The sequence below is a fragment of the Cololabis saira genome, chromosome 21, assembly GCF_033807715.1.
Source record: "Cololabis saira isolate AMF1-May2022 chromosome 21, fColSai1.1, whole genome shotgun sequence".
Taxonomy (NCBI): Eukaryota; Metazoa; Chordata; class Actinopteri; order Beloniformes; family Belonidae; genus Cololabis; species Cololabis saira.
In genome coordinates, this window is record NC_084607.1 from 4,095,061 (window position 1) to 4,108,210 (window position 13,150).

Sequence of the window (13,150 nt, forward strand, 5' to 3'; positions counted from 1 at the left end):
AAAAAACCTCTTAATTTAGTTTCTGCGATCTGCCCTTTGCAGTCAAAAAACTGTCCCGCTTCCCACTCTCACACTCTTCCCTTCATCTGCAGGTGTCAATAATCCCGCATTAAATCACTGCAGACGCTCTGACACAAGAAAGGAGGGGCGAAGACAAGGCAACAACCCAACAAAAAATTATTCTTTCTGAACTTATCTGTCCATAATACATACAACACAAACAATACCATGCCCCCACAAAACCAATTCATATACACCTTTCAAATAAAGGATTAAGTAAATAAAGTATATTTAAACTAACCAAGATTGATTTTGGCCTCAACAATAATAACCAACACACTTCAGCAGGTTCTGCACACACATATGGGTAAGTTATCACCAAAAGCTCATTATTCTGTCAAATGTATATTTAAATGCCATCAACACAAAACTATAAGCCCCCAGTCCAGTGCTTTTTTCTCCCTTACTCATCAAAAGGTTCAAATATTTTTTGTCTGTAAATGATTTCAACATCAGATTACTATAGTAAATAGCTGCTTATATTTAGCTGCTACTGATACAAAAAGTACATTTGATTTTGGTCTATAAAATGGTGAAAAATAGTGAATATTGTTGATTACTGTTCTCCAAAACCCAAGAAGACGTCCTCAAATGTCTTATTTTGTACAAACCAACAGTCTACAATCCCAATATATTCAATTTACTGTGATAGACTAGAGAAACCATAAAAGATTTATATACAATTGGATAATTTGAACTTTTTAATTATTAAAAATAAGATAAATATTTAAAACAATAAATATTTGTATTCGGTATATGTTTAACTGGTTGGGTGTCATTGTTGAAACAGTTATTTACTGTTGCCTGGTACCTGCTGCCAGTTCATCTTGGTAACTACTGGACTGTCCTCCCTCTGAATTTATTCTGGGATTGTTTCTTCATTAAACGTGCTAATGAACGTGTTCAGTACATTGAATTGAATTGAATTCAATTCAATGTTATTTATATAGTGTCTAATACAACAAAAGTTGTCTCTAGGATCTTTCCAGACACCAGAACATAAACCCCCGAGCAATTGTTACATAAACAATGGCAGGTAAAAACTCCCCTAGTGGGAGAAAAACCTTAAGCCAAACAGTGGCAAGAAAAACTCCCCTTTAGGAGGGAAGAAACCTGGACCAGGCGCAGGCAGGTGGAAGCAGCAGCGGGAACCCCCACTGGTGGAAACGCGCCTATGGGGTAATATTATTAGACAGCATGCAGATAATTTCTATTGCTTTGCTGATGTAAAGTATCTCACTAGCACAACTGCACTCCATTGTTCTTATAGCTCAACTCAAAACATACTGGAGAACGAGAAGTATTTTGCGTCAACAGGTAACTTTACATCTGAGCAGACTAGATTCACATGTGGAGTTCCCCAAGGTTCCATCCTGGGACGTCTTCTGTTCAACATCCACATGCTCCCACTGGAACAGATTATAACCAACAACAAAATGAACTACCATAGCTATACAGATGACACACAGATGTATATTGCAATGTCACCAGGAGACCGATGCCCTGTACAGGTTTTTGGTGATTGAGGAGATTAATGACTGAAAGTGCCACAACTTTCTCCAGTTAAGCAAAAACAAAACTGAGGTAATTGTCTTTAGAGATTACAGGTCACCACAGAGCTTCAATCTAAACATCTAAAAACTACCAACCAGGCCAGAACTCTGAGTGTAGTGATGGACTAAGACCTACATTTATAACAAAGTCAGCCTACTAATATATCAGGGTTAAAATATCTGATGTCTCAGCAGGACCTGGAGATACTACTGTAGTTCAGCATTTATTTTTATAATGATGATGACTTGGTTTTACATAGCGCCCTTCAAGGCACCCAGAGCGCTTTACAGAGATAATTATTCATTCATACACATTCTCACCGGTGGTGGTAGCTACGTTTGCAGCCACAGCTGCCCTGCAGACTGACGGAAGCGTGTGGAAGGGCCGTGGATCTTCTGAAGGTGTCGTTGAAGCTTCAGGTGCTTGGAAGATCTGAAACCATAAACAGAAGAAAAATGTATTACTAATAGAGCTCCGGTGTTACCTAACGAATGAGTGGCTCCGTTAGGGAACACTGGAGCCACCGGAGCCACTCACCGGTCCGGTCCGGTTAGTGGCTCCGGTGCTCCGGAGCTCTTTTACACTCCGGAGCTCCGGAGCACCGGCTACACTACCCTGCTACACGTCATTCAGTCAGCCAGTCAGCCTAAGCTAAATACTTAGCCCATGCAATGATCATACTTGTAGACAAATATCAATAACATAAAAAAATAACGTCACTTACCGCTGACTCGTGTGCAGTTACCAGGTCCGTGCTGTTGGAACTGATCCTTTTATGAGGGTAAGTGTTGATGCAAAAACTGTCCCTCATTGTTGAAACAGCCACCGCTTGTGAACAATGGCTGAGCTCCAGCCGGTGGAGTTGGTTGTGGGCGTGGCTTCAGCAGCGGAGGAGACCTATAGATTCTGCTCTCGTCGTTACGTAACAACGGGAGCAGAATCTGAACGGCTCGTAGAAGTCACATGACACTGGAAGATCTTTTCTGTGTTGGCAGGGTGAGGGGAGACCACTTTATATATGTTAAAGGGGACATATTATGGCATTTAATGTATATTTTTAAAAGGCCTTGAATGTCTTAAAAACAATCTAAAGCTTGTTTTTTCTACATAAATCAGAAATTCAGCCTGTGGGCCATGTCTGTAGTTTTACCGCTTCTAATCTCCTTTTCTGTGAGTGATTCTGAGGGGACGGGGCTATGATAATGAGGCTCTGTGCTGATTGGCTGCTTGAATTACGTGTAGCAGGGGAGGGAACAAGCCTCGCTCCGGGGAGAAGAGCCGGCTGCGTAGCAAATCGTGTCCCATGCGAGGGAGCTTCTGCGACAAAATCAATTCCATTGCTTTTTTTTTTTTGTATTGGACTGTCCGCCCTGAGTTTAACGGTTTCAGTGTGGACAGAGAGTGTCTGATGTCACGTATATCGACGCATTAGTTGGACGTTCACATTCAGTTACACGGTGTAAACGGATCTTAAGCCTCATTTACGGTTCTGCGTTAAATCGACGCGTACCCTACGCCGTAGGCTCTGCGTTGGTGTAACGCAGAACCATAAATCAGCCTTTAGTCACCTCGTTTTACACAGTTACACCACAGTTCTTTACTCCAATTCCTCATCATTTCATTTATGTTACAAGACAAATGAATCATGTTAACTGTAAAGAAATCACAACACTGAATTTTCACAAATGGCAACTTTATTGTAAAAAAAATAAAACATAAGTTGTATATAAATAACATGTATGCACTATTGCTGGTTCAAGGAAGGACTGTGCGTCTTCTGAAGGTGTCGTTGAAGCTTCAGGTGCTTGGAAGATCTGAAACCATGAACAGAAGAAAAATGTATTACGGTACTAATAGAGCCGCCGAAGCTCCTCACCGGTCCGGTCCGTGAGCAGCTCCGGCAGCTCTGTATGCGGCGCCGGGGCTCCGGAGCTAAGCTAAATACTTGCCCATGCAAAGATCATACAAATATAAATAACATAAAAAATTAACGCCACATACCGCTGACTCATGTGCAGTTGCCGGGTCTGTGCTGTTGGAACTGATCCTTTTATGAGGGTAAATGTCGATGCAAAACCTCATTTTAACTCTCCCTCGCTGTTGAAACAGCCACACGATTCCCCGCTTCTAAACAATGGCTGAAGCTCAAGTCGGTGGAGAGAGCTGGTTGTGGGCGTGGTTTCAGCAGCGGAGGCCGACCTATGGAAATGAGCGCCTGTTGTGACGTCACGACAGGCGCAGATTCTGAACGGCTCGTAGATAGTCACATGACACTGGGGGATTCTGCCGGGCGGGGGTACAGACCTTGCAGAAATTCATGGGATTTCATCTTTCCTGTGTTGTCAGGGTGAGGGGAGACCACTTTATATACAGTATGTTAAAACAAGAAAAAACGTGTTTTTCATAATAGGTCCCCTTTAAAGCAGCACAATGTAACGTTCAGCTTTTGTTGAGTTTGGCGGCTCCTTTGGACAAAAGCGGTAGTGCTTTACCAGAAAGAACTACATTTCCCATGAGCACCAGCGCGTACTGCCGGAAAACTCCTGTCCCCGTCGCTGCATTTGTTTTGATGAGAGAAGAAGGGACAGACTTTCAAAACGACTTTTCTGTTTTCAGCGGCCGTTTGCAGGATGGATAGCGAAGATGTAATGTATCTATTTTTTGCTAAACAATATAATATGACGATGTTGAAAATCACTAAGTTCAACTTGGTTTTATTGAAGTGAAGTCACCCCCGCCCCCCTGTCCTGTTTCAGCGTTTCTACTGCACCTTTTTCCTGTCACGGTTTTTAGAGGGATTTCTTCATAAATTAGTAGTCCAACATACTTACTGACAAAATAAAAAAATACTTTATAACCTGTGAATAACTGAATGCCCATTTCTTATATTTTGCAGATCAGCCCTGCACAATTTTACAAAATACCCGAACCCTGTGTAGCAGGACAGTCCTCGGTCCTGTGACGTCACTTCTAGTGGGCAGTGACGGTATAAAAGGGGGGTTGCAATACCTGTCTGTCTTTCTCTTGCTCCCGGGGGCCGGGCTTCGTTGCCACTTGACGTCCGTCACTTCCGCCCCTGGGTGTAGAGGCTCGTTTGGGTGTTTCTGCATGTGTCAGGCACACGAGGAATGGACACAAAATGCAGACAAAGGGAAAATGGTTCAAAAGATTTATTGGAATAATCAGAGCAGGCAAGGATCAGGCAAAAATCTGTCGAGGGGCAGGCAAAGGTCAAGGTCCAAAAAGGCTGTCAGCGAAGGCAGAGGTACCGGCAAGGGCTTAGGCAAAAACAAGGTCTGGGGTCAGAAAAAGATCAAGAGGTCAAAGGGTCAAAAACTTGGAGAACTCACTTGGCTTGATATACGGCTTGAAGGCTTGGAGAACACAAGACAATCTGGCATGGATTGAAGAGTGACTGAGGCTTAAATGCTGTGGGCCTGATTGCACCAGAGTGATTGCAGGTGTTGCCAGGTAGGTGGGGAAGAGCCAGACACACCCACTCAACCTCAGACCGTGACAGCATAATGCTTCTTCACAGGTGCAAGTGACGTGGAAGTGTCCAAGCTCATGTCACTCTGTCCCTGTGTTGAATGCTGTTGCTTATGCTGCTCACCGCTTGTACCGTTCTGTACGCTGCTTACTGCCGGTAAGTGAGCTTTCTCCTCCCGCGTCATCCTCCTTGGCGTTTCACACGCAGCAACCTGTGTGTTTGTTTACAGGTTGCGCATGTGCTGCGCTGACCTCTCTTTCCATGCCGTAATGGCCAGGACTGCCTGATTGGTAGGTGTTCAGTGACAATGGCTTTCTCTGCCAGCCACTTGTAGTTTCTTACGTTATGTTTATTTATTATTGTAGGTTAAAGATGTCCATGTAACCACCGCTAAACCCCTGCTGCTTTGCCTTGTGGAGCTACCGTGACGTTCAGACGCCGCTTTGCTGCTGCATGACTGCCTGCGTCTGCTGCTTGCTGGAGCTACCGTGTCGCTTCGGAGCTCCGTGACGTTCAGACGCTGTTTTACTGCTGAATGACTGCTTGCTTCTGCTGCTTGTTCGAGCTAACCACCGCTGCCACGGCCGACCCGGCCCGTGTTCGCTCTGCCTGGCTTGACTACTGGCTGGCTGAGCGTATTGCTGCTCCGCACGCTGTTGCTTGCTGTTCAGCCAAGTTTTATAGTGTGTGTGTGTGTGTGTGTGTGTGTGTGTGTGTGTGTGTGTGTGTGTATGTGTGAGAGAACAGTGTGGGACTTGGTTTATTGGTTGTTGTTTTGTGTGCTTGTTGGTTCTGTTTATTTGTATTTTCTTTCATTCAGGAATTTATAGTTGTTTAGTTTCAGTTATTTATATTTCTTTTGAGGTATTTGTGATTTAGCATATTTTGGGTGGCCAATAAGTCATTGTTGAGCCTAATTACGTTTAATTTAAGTCTATTCATTTCTTTTTGTGTTAATTTGTTCCCTAACTGTCCTCTGGTTTCCCCCCTCTCAGGTGCTGAGCCGACGGTGGTGGATTGGTGTCCGGTGGTGGTGCCCCCTGCCTTTTGTTGTGTGCTGTGTTTAAGTTTTTCACTTTATTTCTTTTATTGCACGTGTGGTGTTTTAAGTATCCCCTCTTAGTTGACCCATCCACACCAGAAAGTCTCAGCCCTGATTGGTCCCCTTTTTAAATCCCCCCTAGTGAATGATTTCCTTTTACTGATAATTTTTAAAAAGAGACAATTGAATAATAACACAAACCTTTTTTTGTATAAATTGAATCACTGTCTCTGCCTCACTTTGTGACGGACCTGAGTGCCTTTTCTCCTGAAATATTTTACTTTAATTTCTCTGGGTGAAACTCCCAGAGAATATCAATATGATATTAAGGTGGAAAAGTTACAGAGTGCTGCTTTAAGTACATTTGAAACTCTACAAATATCATTGATATAAAAATACAGAGCTTCCGGCCTAAGACTGACCCCTGTGGGACACCACAGGTAATATTCAGACTCTTTGACTTATGATGACCCATATGCACAAATTGATGCCTGTTTTTAATGTAGCTCTTGATCCAATCAAATGCAACCCCTCTGATGACATCCCTATCCAGTTTTTTAAGTAGTATCTCATGATCAATTGTGTCGAAAGCTTTTTTTAGATCAACAAATATTCCTATAGCATATTTCTTATCATCTATACAGTTTATTTCCTCTACCAACTCAATTACTGCCATGGAGGTTGATCTGCCTGATCTAAACCCATACTGTTAATGTTAATACAAGCTTTATTATATATATTTTTTATAGATACTTTATTAATCCTTTGCAGGAAATTAAGGTGTTACATCAGCAGCAGCAGCAGCATCAGTGCATTTTTTCATGCATGCATTCAACACAAAGATAAAAAACATATCCAATAAAAAAACAGATCACTTAGAATTAAAATTAGATTTAAAATTAAAATTAAAATGCCAATATGATGCAAAATATTTTTCGGCCGAAGGTACATTCGTCTGAAACCACAGAGGTAGGAGATAAAATCACACCTAAAACTGTTCCTACAGTCTTTTTATTCCCCAAAGGGAGCAGTTCTTGTTTTTCTATGAGTGGGGGTCTCCAGCCCGTCTATCTGAGCCAGACACCAAGAAAAACACCTACACATGTCAGTTTTATCTCCACATGGTGATGGTTTTTACTTGGGAAACTTAGCAAAAAAGTGACGTTTTATGAGGTCACTGTTGGTCCATTTGAGACATTCTTCCAAAGACTTGAGTTCTTTAGAACCTCAGTATTCTGGTTTCAGCTTTGACTCTGACCACCGACCACACCGGTGATTCTGTAGTTTTGTTGGAGGTTTAGTTTTTTTTTTAGACATTCAGGATCTTCTCTTTCCATGATGGTTTAAGCAGCTTTGTACTTTGGTGTTACATGTGCAGCAGCTGAATGTAAAAACCATATCTGAAATCAAGATTACACACACAGAAACACACACACACACACACTGACCTTTGTCCTGAATGATCTCTTACAAACGACAAAGAAGCAAACACATGGAAGGTTCATTTATGACACATTTCATACACCAACATGCTTCAGTGTCGTTTATAAAAATACATGTTTAAATTAAGCTTAAATGAATCCAAGAACCAAATAAAATAAATAGATTTTTGTTGAAATATCCAGACAAGCGCTGGGTGTGAAGAATGAAAGTTCCTACAGATCTGCAGCAGAGAAGGCTTGAAGAATATTTGCATTAACTCCTGGATATCAGACAGGTGAGCAGGTGTGTGTGTGTGTGTGTGTGTGTGTGTGTGTGTGTGTGTGTGTGTGTGTGTGTGTGTGTGTGTGTGTGTGTGTGTGTGTGTGTGTGTGTGTGTGTGTGTGTGTGTGTTAATCCACAGGTGTGTCTCTTGGAGACATCCAGAAGAGAGTCAGTGGGGGCAGGCCGAGCACTGCTGCTGAGTCCAAATGATTTGTTTTCCCAGTGATCAAAAACCGATTAATTGCCAGGAGTTTCATCTGTTCTGGTACCGTCATTGTCCATATAATCCACCAGTCATTTGTATGTGTTCGCACAGGAATCAACACCTCATCTTGGGTTTCTGGAATCTGACTTTCTGGACCCGTCCAGTGACTAATGAGAAAGATCAGCTGACGACAGGGGACCTGTCTGTATGGATGTCTGGTAGATCAGAATCAGAATCAGAATCAGGTTTATTTGGCCACGTTTGAACATGCCAGACAGGGAATATGACTCTGGTTATTTCGCTCACTGTAAAGTTAATACAAAAATGGCTCTTATTTACATATATACAATTAAAAAAAAAAAAGTGAAAGGTGCAGCAGTATGTGGTAGACATGGTTAATGAAAGGTGCATTGTCAGATGCCTTCTGACACGCTGACATCCTTTTTTAATGATGAGTATTAATGTAGAATGAGTAAGAATGATTGAGTACCACCGAAAGGTGCCTCAAATAAAATAAATGTATTATTATTTTATTATTATTATTATTATTATTATCATTATCATACCAGCTCGTCTTGTTTTTACCTCCTTTCTCAACCCAGTCTCACAGGAAAACGTGGTACAGGCTACGTTGGTCCACAATGCAAAACGTGGCAATGTTTACGATTTGCCCTCCTAAAACGTGAGATGAGAACGTTTTCCGTGGCCCATTCATTTTAATGGTTTCTTAGGTTTCGTTTCTGTCACGTGACTTTCAAGCTTTCGGCTGTGGAGGAAAAATAAAATTGCTGCCATTTCTTTGATTCTCGGTCTAAATTGTAATATTTTAAGATAGTTTCGCCATGAAAAGCAGATTTTATCATATTCATAGCAAGAAATATTGAAATTTCACAATATTTGTGTGTCTGCTTACCTCACGTCGAGCAACTTTTTTTTTTTCTTTTTTTTTTTTAAACTTACTCCTCTTCCGTGGCTCTCTCGCGGTAAAAACTTCTTCTTATTGTCATATGAGTGCGTTATCCAGGGACTATTTTGTGTACACGCGCATTGATCCGAATGCACCGGTAAGAACAACGGCGCTTTGGCGCGGAAACTAGTCCCGGCTGAAGTAGTTAACGAGCTGTAATTGTGTGACGGAGCGTGGAAATAAAGACCAACAAAAGGATTAATATTGTCTGGTATTCTTCAGGGAAATAACCTCCACATGGTGTCAGAAGTAAAGCGACTCGGACGCGGATCATGGCAAAGTTTAACCCTCCCGAGAAACTGGACTTTACTCGACCGGAGCTGTGGCCGGAGTGGCGGCAGCGGTTCCAGAGGTACCGAATGGCGACGAAGCTAAACCTGGAAGACGGGGACGTGCAGGTTAGCACTCTGCTCTATGCGCTCGGCAAAGAGGCTGAGCAGGTTTTCAACACTTTTGTGTTCGGGGAGGATGAAGATGCTGATGAATATGAGACTGTGTTGGAGAAATTGAACACATACTTCATTCCTAAAGTGAACGTTATCCACGAAAGGGCTCGTTTTTATCTCAGAGCTCAGAAGCACGGTGAATCGGCAGAGGAATATATTCGCACCCTCTATGAGCTGGCTGAGACCTGTCAGTTTGGTCCGGCGAAAATTGAGAATATTCGGGACAGACTGGTCATCGGGATTGTGGATAAGGAGTTATCTGAAAAACTACAGCTGACAGCGGACTTAACACTGGAAAGAGCAGTGGAGATTGTGAGACAGTCGGAACAGATAAAAGGACAAATAAGCCAGCAGGCCAGAGCTAACTCGACTGACGCCAGCTACCTCAGTGAAGTGGCGCGAACACATGCGCGCGCAGCTCCCACCCCGCAGTACAGGGGAAGGGGAAAAAGGCACGGTGGTTTCCACACCGCGAGCCCAGGACACCGCGGCGACAGGTTCAAGTGCTTCAGGTGCGGTAAGGATCACCCCAAACACGCAGCCTGCGCAGCTAGAAATGCTCAGTGCAGAAACTGCCATAAGACTGGACATTTTGCGGTGGTTTGTCGCTCCGCCAGAGTGAACGAGGTAACCACAGTGGGACTGGAGGCTGACCACAGCGGCAGACATTTTTTAGGTGAGATCAAAGCAAAGTACACCTACGTTGCAGACACTAATTCACCATGGACTGTTAAACTACTCATCAGAGACACTCCTGTGACCTTCAAAATTGATACAGGCGCAGATACCAGCGTGATTTCAGATGAAACATTCCACAAGCTCAAACACCTGCCCTCGTTAGAAAGCGATGACATGGACTTTGACAGCCCAGGGGGGAAACTTGATGGTCTAGGACAGTTCACAGCTTTAACAACGTATAAAGGCCGACGATACAAGTTCGTCATACATGTGGTCAAAACGAACAGCTGCAGCAACCTCCTAGGCCGAGCTGTCGCAGTGGCTATGGGACTGGTGAAAAGAGTGGATGAGGTTCAAGGCACGTTTGATACAGAGGTGGGCCTCTTGAAGATAAAGCCCGTCAAAATATGCCTTCGAGACGATGCTGTTCCGTACAGCGTGAACATCGCGAGGAGAGTATCTGCACCCATGCTCCCTAAAGTTAAAGCTGAACTGGAGAGGATGGTAAAGTGTGGTGTCATTGAGGAAGTGACAGAACCAACGGAGTGGTGCGCCCCGATGGTCCCGGTACCCAAACGAACAGCTGATGTGAGGATCTGTGTTGATTTAAAAAGACTTAATACGGCAGTTAAAAGGGAGAGGTATGTCTTACCCACCATAGACGACATACTGCCACGACTGGCAGAGTCCCGAGTGTTCTCCCTGCTTGACGCGGCTAGTGGCTTCTGGCAAATCCCGCTGGAGAAGGAAACAGCCAAGCTGACCACGTTCATCACTCCCATGGGGAGATATTTCTTCAAGCGGCTCCCGTTTGGGATCTCCAGTGCACCAGAGATTTTTCAGAGGGAGATGTCGGTGCTGTTCAGAGGCCAGGAAGGGGTCGAGGTGTACATGGATGATATTCTCGTCCACGGCAGGGATGAGAAAGAGCACGAAAAGAGACTCCAGAACGTCCTGCAGATCCTGGAGAGAGCAGGTTTGAAGCTTAACGACAGAAAGTGTCGCCTGCGCCAAAAGCAGCTGAACTACCTGGGGCACCTCATCGATGAAGAGGGCATCCGCCCTGACCCCTCAAAAGTAAGTGCCATCACAGAGCTACAGCCACCAGATGACATACCAGGCCTCCGGAGGTTCCTGGGTATGGTTCATTATTTGGGTAGATACCTGCCCAACCTGTCAGAGGTGATAAAACCCCTGAACAACCTGCTGAAAACTGACGCAGCATGGACGTGGGATGCAGCACAAGTCGACGCCTTCAACAAGGTAAAACAACTCATCTCCACAGCACCCACACTGGCATTCTATGATATAAATAAACCTACAATAGTGAGTGCAGATGCAAGTAGCTTCGGGCTGGGTGGCGTACTGCTACAGCGCCATGCTGAGGGACTGAAACCAGTAGCTTTCTGCTCCAGAACATTAACAGATGCAGAACAGCGCTACGCGCAGATAGAAAAAGAGTGCTTGGCGGTCGTTTGGGCCTGCGAGAGGTTCTCCACCTACCTGTATGGACTAGACAGCTTCACAGTTCACACAGACCACAAACCGCTAACACCACTGATCAACAACAAAGACCTCGACATGGTTCCCCTGAGGTGCCAACGTCTGCTCATGCGTCTGATGAGGTACAACCCCACTGCAGAGTACGTGCCGGGGAAAACACTAACTGTAGCTGACACACTGTCCAGACAGCCACTACCTGTTATAAAAAGTGAAATATCAGAACTGACCTGTGATGTTTCAGTGTTCGAGGATGCAGCCCACACAGCATGGCCAGTGTCGCCCTCCAAGCTGGAGCGGATCAAGCAAGAGACAAGTACCGACAGTGACCTGCAGGTGGTGAGTAAACTGGTGACATGTGGGTGGCCAAAGCACGTGGGTAACGTCCCAGTAGAAGCCAAAGCATACCACCAATGGGGTAACAGCCTGTCGACCTCAAAGGGACTTTTGTTGTATGGAGACAGAATTGTTATTCCACACAGCATGAGAGGTGACATACTCCACCGTTTGCATGATGGACATCAGGGCATTACTAAGTGTCACGAGAGGGCACGAATGAGTGTGTGGTGGCCCGGACTAGAGAAGCAGATCCAAGAACTGGTGAAAAAGTGCCCTGAATGCATGCAGATCAGACCGACACAGAGGAAGGAGCCTCTGATGACAACACTACTGCCTCAAAGGCCATGGCAGAAAGTCGGAGCTGACATCTGTGAGTATGACAAGAGAAACTATCTGATTGTCATCGACTATTTCTCTCGTTATTTGGAGATAGCACACCTACCTGACATGACTAGTAGGACCACCTGTGCGCGACTGAAGAACATCTTCGCCAGGTGGGGGTGTCCAGATGAGCTACACACAGACAACGGACGACAGTTTTCAAGTAAGGAGTTTCAAGGCTTTTCTGTGGCGTATGACTTTAAACATATCACCTCCAGCCCTTACTACCCTCAGTCCAACGGTGAGGCTGAGAGGGCGGTTCAAACGGCGAAAAAGATCCTTCGACAGGCCGACCCGTTCCTGGCTCTTATGTGCTACAGAGCCACACCGCTACAAGCCACGGGTGCCAGCCCTTCACAGCTCATGTTGGGCCGTCAGATTAAGACAACTGTGCCCACAGTCGACAAAGTCCTCACTCCAAAGTGGCCTGACTTCACAAAGGTGCGTAAAGCTGACGCCAAGGCGAAGGAGAACTACAGGCGGAATTACAACAGGCGCTACGGTGTCAGAGCACTCCCACCTCTCAGGGAAGGAGAGAGAGTAGTGATGAAACTCGACGGAGAGTCAGAATGGAGGACAACAGGGACAGTCCAACAACCACACACAACACCAAGGTCCTACCTGATCCAGACGGACCGCGGAACACTGCGGAGGAACAGGCGCCACCTGCGCCCAACCTTCCTTCCTGTTCAACAGCCAGAGGCAGAGAGCACACTGTCGAGTGAGCAACCATCATCACCCCTCTGCTCACCTCCAGGTTCACCTGTCAGAGGGATCGTTCCAG